This window comes from Triturus cristatus, chromosome 10 (assembly GCF_964204655.1).
Source record: "Triturus cristatus chromosome 10, aTriCri1.1, whole genome shotgun sequence".
In the NCBI taxonomy this organism is placed as follows: domain Eukaryota; kingdom Metazoa; phylum Chordata; class Amphibia; order Caudata; family Salamandridae; genus Triturus; species Triturus cristatus.
Window position 1 is genome coordinate 919,778,443 of NC_140593.1, and position 10,085 is coordinate 919,788,527.

At 44.2% G+C, this 10,085-nt stretch overlaps 1 long non-coding RNA gene across 1 annotated transcript in view; it reads right to left on the bottom strand.

The window, feature by feature from the left end:
• Positions 1-6,579: 6,579 nt before the first annotated feature.
• The window catches only part of LOC146796258 (uncharacterized), a 24,327-nt gene continuing 20,821 nt past the window's right edge, over positions 6,580-10,085 (bottom strand). The window contains exon 2 of the long non-coding RNA XR_014969912.1: positions 6,580-7,860. This is a non-coding gene — a long non-coding RNA (uncharacterized LOC146796258). The remainder of the gene's footprint in view (positions 7,861-10,085) is intronic.

The window sequence follows — 10,085 nt, forward strand, 5'->3', positions numbered from 1 at the left end:
AACAGACAAACAAAGACAAGGACATACTTCAACCTGTTGCAAGACGGCAACTCGATGAAGTCTTATTGCAATCTTGTGAATGGTCCCTCTGTTTTCCCAATTTCTCCCCAACTAACCACAGCTTTCCTTCCTGGGTTTTGCAATTGGCAAGTTAAACACTGTTGGGAGAGGCTCTCTGCAACTATCCTGAATATGGTATTAAACCACATTTGTCTGAACTGTCTGATCATGGCATCCCTTCCGACATGTGCAACCCATGATACACCCTTGCCATTTGTGACAACAAGCTGTCTGGCATTATTGGTCTACCATCTGGACACACCCATACTTCATCATCAGCCCTTCTTGTGCAACCTGTTTTGATCCATCATTCCTTCTGTTTCATGTCTGTTGCATCCTGTAATTGTCTAACTTCATCCCATGTTTCAAAAGCAGAGGAAAACATTTGTTGGCAATTGGTAACGTGTCTTTTCATTACCCAGTGTCACATAGTCATTTCCGGACTTATGTGCGGCACATTTGACCACTACAATTTCTTTTGGCAATTGTAATGCTTCCAATAGTTCTTTAACATATTTGCCATTTCGTATAGGAGATGCTGAAGAAGTCAGAAATACCCTTTTTAGCCACAATTGGCCAAAATCATGTACAACCCCGAAACCATATTGACTGTCTGTAAATATAGGTACTCTCAATTTCTTCCCAATTTTGCTCCCTCGCCAATGCAAACAACTAAGCAATTTGGGCGGACTTGACTCCTTTTAGACAGGAAGCTTTTATAATTCCTGACACAGTGCATACAGCATAGGCAGACATCAGTTCTCCATTTTCTCTCCTCAAACATGACCCATCAACAAACAGCACAAAATCTGATTCTTAGAAGGGAACGTCAAGGAGGTCAAGCCTGGGCTTAGTACACATCTCTGTCACATCCAAACAATCATGACCCACTTCTTCACAATAAAAATCAGGCAACAAGGTTGCTGGATTCACCATGGTACATCTTATCACACTCACATTCTCAGCACACAAAATTACTCTTTCATACTAGGTCAGCTGACTTGGGGTCAAATGTTGAGTTTGAGTCCTTGTTAAAAGGATCTCAACTGAATGTGGCACATACACTTTGACGGGATGTCCCATCACAATCGATTCACTTTGCTCCAAGCTCACACAAGTAGCAGCTACTGCTTTTAAACAGCCAGGTAATGCTGCAGCCATTGGGTCATGGGTAGCAGAAATGTAGGGTACAGGACATCGAGACAATCCATGTCTCTGGGTTAACACTGAGAGTTCACACCCTTCTATTTCACAGCAAAATAGTGCGAATTCTTTTGTGTAATCTGGCATTCCTAAGGCTGGGGCCTGACACAAACAACCTTTCAGTTTTATGAATGCCTCTTCACTTTCATCATCTCACTCAACCGGTTCTGTCATCTCTTTTCGTGTTAACCTAACTAAAGGTTTGGCCAGTAATGAAAATCCATTTATGCATTGGCGACAATATCCAACCACTCCCAAAAACATTCGTACTACTTTCTTAGTTTTAGGCATACTCATTTGTCGAATCACTTTTATTCTTATTGGTGTCACTTTCCTGACTCCCTTCTCTATCTTATGTCCAAGATATTGAACTTTTTGTTTGCAAAATTGTAATTTATTTGGGGAAACCTTGTGTCCTCCTTCTGCCAAATGGTTCAGTAAAGCTATTGTGTCGGTGACACAAGCTTCCCTTGTCTTTGATGCCACCAATAGGTCATCAATGTACTGAACCAAAATGGAATTTCCTGGCATCACCAACGTCTCTAACCACTTTTTCAAAATTTGATTGAATATCGATGGACTTTCTGTGTACCCTTGAGGAACTCGGCACCATGCCAAAACACGATCCTCAAACCGGACAAGCAAAAAGATACTGGCTATCCGGGTGCAATGGAACTGAAAAGAATGCGTTGCACAAATCAATCACAGTATACCAATGAGCATCCCATGATATCTGATAAAGAATCACTGCTGGGTTTGCTACTACGGGACAACAAGGTATCACTATTTTATTAATTTGCCTCAAATCTTGTACTATTCTATATTTTCCACTAGGCTTCTTGAGTCCCATGATTGGCAAATTACAAGGACTGCCTAATATTTCTTTTAATATTCCTTGTTCAATCATCTGATCAATTACTTGAGATACTTCTGCCTTCACTTTAGGGCTCATTTTGTATTGTGGGGTGTTTGGATACACTGCACCTTCCTTTACCATAACTTTGACAGGCTCTACTTCAGCCATTAGAACAATTTCTTTTCCTGTAAAATCCCATACATCTGATCTGACTGTATCTCTCAGCTAATCAGGCAAGTCTCTTTCAGTAGAAAGGGAAGACATCTCATCCACTTCTGTTCCTTGTTTAGCTAGCATCATTTTGAATGCTACGTCCTCATCCAATGTTTGGAAAGCTATACCATAGGGTGTACAGAAGATGGTGCAATTCATTTTGCACAATAAGTCCCTACCTAATAGGACTACTGGACTTGAGTCACATACCACAAATCGATGCATGTCTCTGAAATGTCCATTATTCACTCCTATTGATTTTGTGGTCAGGGTCCTATCTGCTTATTTGATACTACTACAACTTGGATAGTTTCTCCCGAGAGGGGCAGGTTTGGGATTTCTGGTGTTCTCACAGTAGAACGGGTAGCACCGGTATCCACTAAGAAAGTAATATCATTGCCTTTGACTTTCCCATCAATAAATGGACCTGACTGATCTACCGCCAAGGATGCGCCAAGCACACACTCATTATCCCCCTTCAGGCACTGTCATTGCGCCATTCTCAACTCATCCGCATCACTCTGCATCCAAAATTGTTGAACAGTCTGTGTATTCTTACCACTTTCTCCGCGGAATCCGGTGTTCACACTGTATCTCTGCACCTGAGCATTCACATTGTTGAGTAACTATCTGCTGCTGTTGCTGTTGGTTCACAACCACCCCATTCTGCATCTGTGGATTTAAAATGTGATTTTCTACACTCATTCTTCCAATGTCCAAGCTTTCCTCACCCATGACAAGGATATTTATTTCTCGCTTCCTCTCTACTCATTGTTCCTTTTCCTTTGTTCTCATTGAAAACTTGAGCACTCTGATTCTGTCCATTCACCTGATTGTCAATCTGAGAATTTGAATTTGTTTCTTGACGTTCTGCCATCTTCACTTGAGCCCACATCATTTTCTCTTTTAACTTTTTATGCTTTGCATCAATGTCATCACTGCAGTATTTGGCATACTTCAGGATGTCATCGATCAGCTTGCTTTGCCAACAAAGCATATGCTGCTGAATCATCTGACTTATGTCTGATCTTAATCCATAGACAAATCTGTATACAAAATGTCCCATATCTTTATCACCGATATTCTCAAATCCACTATACTGTTTATCAACAACAGTCACAAGCCAAAGCACACAAGTAACTAGGCTTGTGTCAAGCTGCTGCAGGTTGTGCTCTTTTTCCTCCTTCTCCTTCCCGTATACTGTTTGGGCAATGCCCCTTTTTTCCCAATAATACCAGCCACCTGTGGGTAAATCACACAAAAGTTTAAATTCACAAATAAAAGATGACGCCTTGTGGGAAGTTGCATGCCACATGAATGAGCTTTGAATTCAAGGAACTCATCTGGAGCAACGAGGTTCCGTTCTTATTAACTGAAACCAGTGTAGTACAAGCTTATGAAATAGTTTGATTTTAAACGGAAAGAATGCTATCTGTAATCTCCAGGACTACATCAACCACTTAGGAGATTCAAATTTTAGTGCTGCAATAGGGCAACAGTTTGATTGGTAGGTCTGCCAGAAGGTTTTTGGCTTGCTGTCACCATGTATCTTTTGGCGGGGGCATTATTGTTGGTTGTTTGGAGGAATGCTACCTACATATTAGGGGTGTCCTACCCAGGATTATGGTTCAGCTTTCTAAGATGCTGTAGGAAAGCATCTAAGAAGGTGCATTGTAAAAGGGATGCATTGAGGATATTCAGTAGCTGTGTGGTGCGTCTCCTTTTTTTATCTTAATGATTGATAATGCGAGTTACTGTCTACACATTATGTAAAATCTAAGGACTGACGTAGGTTCAATTGGTCCTTTGAGCTAATAATGTACAAAGATAGATCATTTGGTAACATGGGTTGGGTATGTGCCAGGTTACAATCTTTAGATATTGTCCTTTCAATGTGATGTTGGATCATGTCTACATGGTCAGTGAAGGGGTTGTTGATGGCTGCTCACTTCTCTTTAGAGTGGCTGAATGGGTGGATTGTTGTCATATTTAGTTTGTGCTTCGTGAGTGTGAACAGTCTCACATTTTTGTTACAGGTTTCTCTGATGCCGCATTTATAAGTGGACGCTATAGTCTTTGTTATAAACTGGTGGTGCAAAGTGCTTTCAGCGGGTGTGATTATTTAGCAGATGTGTGCATCTCCACTTCATTTCCTGGTAATTGTTGGCATGTTTTCTTTTAATGAAATACTATCTGTCCACAGCACCATGATGCATATGACTTGACTCTCTCTTTGACTGGCGTTTCATCAAGACGTGAATGCAAGCTATATCCTGTTAAATGATGTTGAGGTCTCGTAGAAGGACTTGGATATCAGTGCTGGTGTCAGATAAGCAGAGCAGGCCTGTGAGGTACTTTCACTCAGCCTGTTGAGGGTTTTTTCGTAGAATCTGCCCATCCTCTTTAGCATTCAATGTGCTTTAAAGGGTTCTAGAAATTTAGGTCAAGTCGACATAGGGGTGTTGCATCAGGAGGGTGAGTGTGTGACATCATCCAAATAAATGTATTCTTGGCAGTTGAGTATAGGGGTCCTGAGTAACCCTGGGCGCGACACTACGCTTCGCCCACGTAGTGTACGTAGCGCTGCCTGCTTCGCAGTTTTCGAAGTAGGCGAAGCAGGCAGCGCCTACGCACACTACGTGGGCGAAGCATAGCTGCCTGCCGCCCACCACCCGCCTCCCGCCCGCCGTACTTTTAAAAGAAAAAATACATTTGTAATAAAGCAAATTAGGCACTTACCTGACGCGCGGCGTCTCCCGGGGCTCCCTCTTCCTGTTTTTCAATTTTCCTGACAAATGCGCATGCGCGGACGCCCGCGCATGCGCATTTGTCAGGAAAATTGAAAAACAGGAAGAGGGAGCCCCGGGAGACGCCGCGCGTCAGGTAAGTGCCTTTAATTTGCTTTATTACAAATTCATTTTATCTTTTAAAAGTAGGGTGGGTGGGTAACGGGTGGCGCGTAGTGGGGCTACGCGAAGCGCGTAGTGTGCGTAGATTTGGGCACACTACGTGCTGCTTCACGTAGCCCCACTACGCCGACCCTTAGTCCTGAGGTTGGGTCTGCTATATTTTTATTGATTTTTCTCATAGTGATTTTATTTTGAAATAATTTATCCTGTTTTTTTAAAAAATCAGGAACTTACCATTCTATAGTGACTATTTTGCTAACAAAGTAGTGAATCTGCAATCCAATTGAAGGGGTGCAGATTTACTGCTTTTGGAATTTAGAAGCAGGCTTGTAAAGCTGAACTAGTCTCTGGATTCCATACATTCTGCTTGCAATGTCATGGGATATTTTTGTTGTGTGAAGTATTCGAATTTTACTATTTACAAAAAGCTGATTGGCAAATGGAAAATGTTCTCATTCAGAGAAGTGTCCTGTTCCCCTTTCAAGCCTGGGACTCACTCCAGGACACTGCTGGTGCATATTTCTTAAACTTCCCAAGGTTGCAGAACATCAGATATGAGTTTAAGAAGGCACAATTATGCAGTAGTAAACACTAAGGAGCTGATTAGGATGGCGGGCGGTCTTTTGTCCGCCCGCCACCCTAGCAGTGCTGGGACCAGCCGCCAGTGATGCGGCGGTCCCGCACCAGCAATTAGGAGACCCTATTCCCAGCATTGTGGTGGGCGGTGCTCACAGCACCGCCCGTCACAATGCTGGGAATGCACATTGTGCAATGTCATGCACATTGTGCAATGTCATGCACAAGGTGACAGGCACCGCACGGTGCCTGCAAACTTTTACATGACAATGGTAATCCCCCATGTGCACCCCCCAATACACTGGGGGCCCGCAACGGGCCCCCAAAAGCAAACTCCGCCTGGCTTTCAATGGCGGGGTCTCTGCCATGGAAAGCCCTGCACCACTGCCCATTCTAATATGGATGGCGGTGTCGAGCAGACACCGCCACCATATCCAGCCCCTTTTCTGCCCGGTCGCTGGTCGACCAGCGGAAAACCGGCGGACGGTCTTTCCGTCTGCAGGGGTCCCCCTGCCATACTAATATGGCGTGGGAAATGGGTGACGGGCGGAGGAAAATGTCGGGCGGATCACCACTGCCATGCAGGCGGTGGCGATACGCCCGACATCGTAATCAGCCCCTAAGTACCCTTTGGTGGACACTTGACAGGTATGTAACAGCAAAATGTAAATATCAATGACCCTCTTTTGTGTTTTTTTGTCGGTGGTGTGTGAAACGGCACAACAGATCAAAAGTTAACAACAAATCTCCTGGTAGACTATGCATCGAAAACAACCATAGCAAATGTTTTAATCTCAGTGCCTTATTGGACTGTCCATGCACAATACAGCAAGATAATGTGAGCCACTCCAGGAAGGTGTGGTTTATCCCAATTGTAAGAAATTGGGTGCGTGTTCAGCAGCTCTCTCTGTCCAAAAGCAATGCTGTCTCCTTCAGTATGAGAGGAGCCGGCAGGGACCGTGGGGACCTTCAGGCTCTCCCTTGCTCCCCAATGTGAAAAACTGGGTGTCCTGGGTGGGACAAGGGCACACAGTATTGTGACCAGGCCCCAGGTGATGGGGTCCCCAGGCCCAAAATCGGCCTGGGAGGATGGCTGCATGTCCCCACTCATGTTTTTCTTTTTTAATGGGCAGGCACAGGGGGATGGGGCCCCTGGGCCGTAATTGGTCTGGGAAGGGGGGCTGAGTGAGCCCCCTTCCCAATTCTAAAAATATCTGGCACGGGGGGATGGGGTCCCTCGGGCCAAAATTATCCAATGAAAAGGGGGCCACACAGCCCCCTTTCCTTATAATAAAAGAATAAAGAACGAAAGAAACAGCTACCGGCACGATGCAGGAGGCCCAACCCCCTTTCTGCACCATTCTGCAATCGCGTCTCCTGGGATGCTGCTGGTTGGGGATGTAGTCCCCTTGGCTGCTGAATGTCCTTGGGGGCCATCAAAAGCTCCTGTTACCTCCATTAAGTCTCACAGAGTGCGATTGCTGAGAGGTATTCCGAGGTCATGCCACCTTTCTCCACCACTCTGCAAATGTGCCTTTGAGCATACTGCTGGTGGAGGAATGAAGTCCCCTTGGCTGCTCAGGGTCCTTGGGGGCCACCAAGACCTCTTGCTACCTCCAGTAAGTCTCACACAGTGGAATTGTTGAGAGGTGTTCGGAGGCTACGCCACCTTTCTCCACCACTCTGCAAACACGACTCCTGGCATGCTGCTGTTTGAGGGATGAAGTCCCCTTGGGTGTTGAGGGTCCTTGGAGGTGAGCCATCCCTCCTGTCACCTCCAGTACTCCCACACCTTGGGACCCTCACAGGTGAGTAGTGTGCTCTATAAATCCCTAATTGATTGACAGTGGGATTGCTGAGAAGCATTTGGAGGCCACATCCCCTTTCACCACTCTGCAAACACGCTTCCTGGTGCACTGTTGGTTGCAGGATAAAGTCCTCTTGGATGTTGATGGTTCTTGGGGGCCCAGAGCCCTCCTGTTACCTCCAGTGAGTTGGACACAGCAGGATTCCTCAGAGTTGTCCATCAGTTTTCAAATGTAACTACAATTAAAAAACCAAAGAAATTCACTTAAAAAACCAAAGTTTAAAGGGACGTTATAGTTAGGAACTAGATTTTGAAAAACCTTAGAAATTCACTGAAAAAAAACAAAGGTTACATGGATGATATAGTTGAGGTTCAGGTTTCACTCATGCACTCATGTAATTCATTTGTTATAGTTAGTGAGCTAACTATAGGTCCCACTCCTGCAATGCTCTGCTTATGACCTCACAATTTCTATCACTCACTACATGGTCATTGACATCTCAAATGACATCACTCATGACATCCTCCACAGAATCTCTGATGCACCCACTCACAACCCCATATAGCTGTTCATACAGCCACTCTAATATTCTCAAACCCATTCATACACCCCAACCAGTACTTACACAGCCAATCACTGATTCACAGATCAACACAATCAACCACTCACTCACCCATACTGCCACTCATGCACCCACTCTCTTACTAATACAGCCACTGACGTATCTATGCATACACACATACAGCCATTCACATACTGAGTCAGTTACCCATAGAGCTACTCACACATCTGCTCACTCATCCATACTGTCAATCACATAGCCACTTACTCTCCCAAACAGTAACATATGTTCACTCACTTACTCATACAAATGCTAACACGTACTCATTCACCTATACAGTCACTGACACAAGCACACACTCCCCCATACAGCTAATCTCACATTCACTCACTCACCCATTCAGTCACTCACATGCCTCATCATTTGCCTTTCACATACCCAGGTACTCACTCATATACCACTTACACAAGCACTCACTTATCGACACAGCCATACACACACTCACTCACTCATAAAGCCCCTCATATACACATTCACAAACCCATACAGCCACTGATTCATCTATTCACTCATCCATACTAGCAGTCATATACCCCCTCACCCACACACACAGATACTCAGACACCCATAGAGGTACTCAGAAAACCATTCACTTACCAATAAAGAAACTCAACCACCCACTCACACACCCAAACAGCCACTTAGACAACAACTTAGAGACTGGTGCAGATATTCACACAATCAGCCACTCATCCATATATAAACCGAGACACCTAGTCACTCACTTATAAAGTCAATCACATGCCCACTGAATCATTCAAATAGCCACTCATACACCCCTGATTCACCAATACCCTTTGATATATATGTGTAACACACATAAACTTTTTAAAAACACTCACAGTCACTGGATGATGTCATCAATGATTTAATTTGAGATGTCAACATTGATGTCATCATTGATGTCACTGACCATGTCATGAGTGATGCAATATGTGAGTTCATCGGCAGTGCATTGCAGGGGCGCAAGTTATAGTTAGCTCACTAATAATAACTTCTGAATTTCACTGGTTTTGTACAAGTGAAGGATGAAGAATGCACTCCCAACAAGGCTTCTGTCAATTTATTAGTTCAAGTGCATAGAACACTGCGTGCCTCCCCAAAGTGTTTCGGTAGAATCAACTTGATCACGGGTACCAAGGGCAAATTAAAACCAGCAGGTGAGTTTTGCATCACATGATTACCCTCCATGTGTTCGTTAGACGAGGGATGCATTCTGGTGTATGTCATTATATCTTCATAGATCACAGTGTTCCAATAGTTAAAAACAAATATTCGCCGATAATTTCAGCCTTTCCAAAAGCTGAGAGGGCCCCCATAAGTGCATGAATCAGCAGGAGCAACCACCACCCCAATCTTTGTGGGTGGTTACGCAGCTTGTCTTACGGAGTGGTGCAGTTCCTGTTCATCCTCGGGCAGGACACCAATATTATAGACGCTCTCCATACTCCCACTCTTGGAGGAAGAATGCACTCCCAACAAAGCTTCCTTTAATTTATTAGTGCAAGTGCCTGGAACACTGCATGGCTCCCCAAATTGTTTCCTTACAAACACCTTGATCATGGGTACCTACAGCAAACTAAAACCAGCAGGTGAGTTTTGTATCACAGGATTAGCCTCCAATGTGTTTGTCAGATGAGCAATGCATTCTGGTATATTTAGTTCATTATATCTTCATGCATAACAGTGTTACAATAATTAGAAATGCCTGTTTGCCCATAATTTCAGTTTTCCCAAAAGCTGAAAGGGTCACCATAAGTGCATGGACCAGCAGGTGCAACCATATGCAATGAAAACATTTTGGTCATTCTCATGATTAGTCTATGCATTGTTGGCCA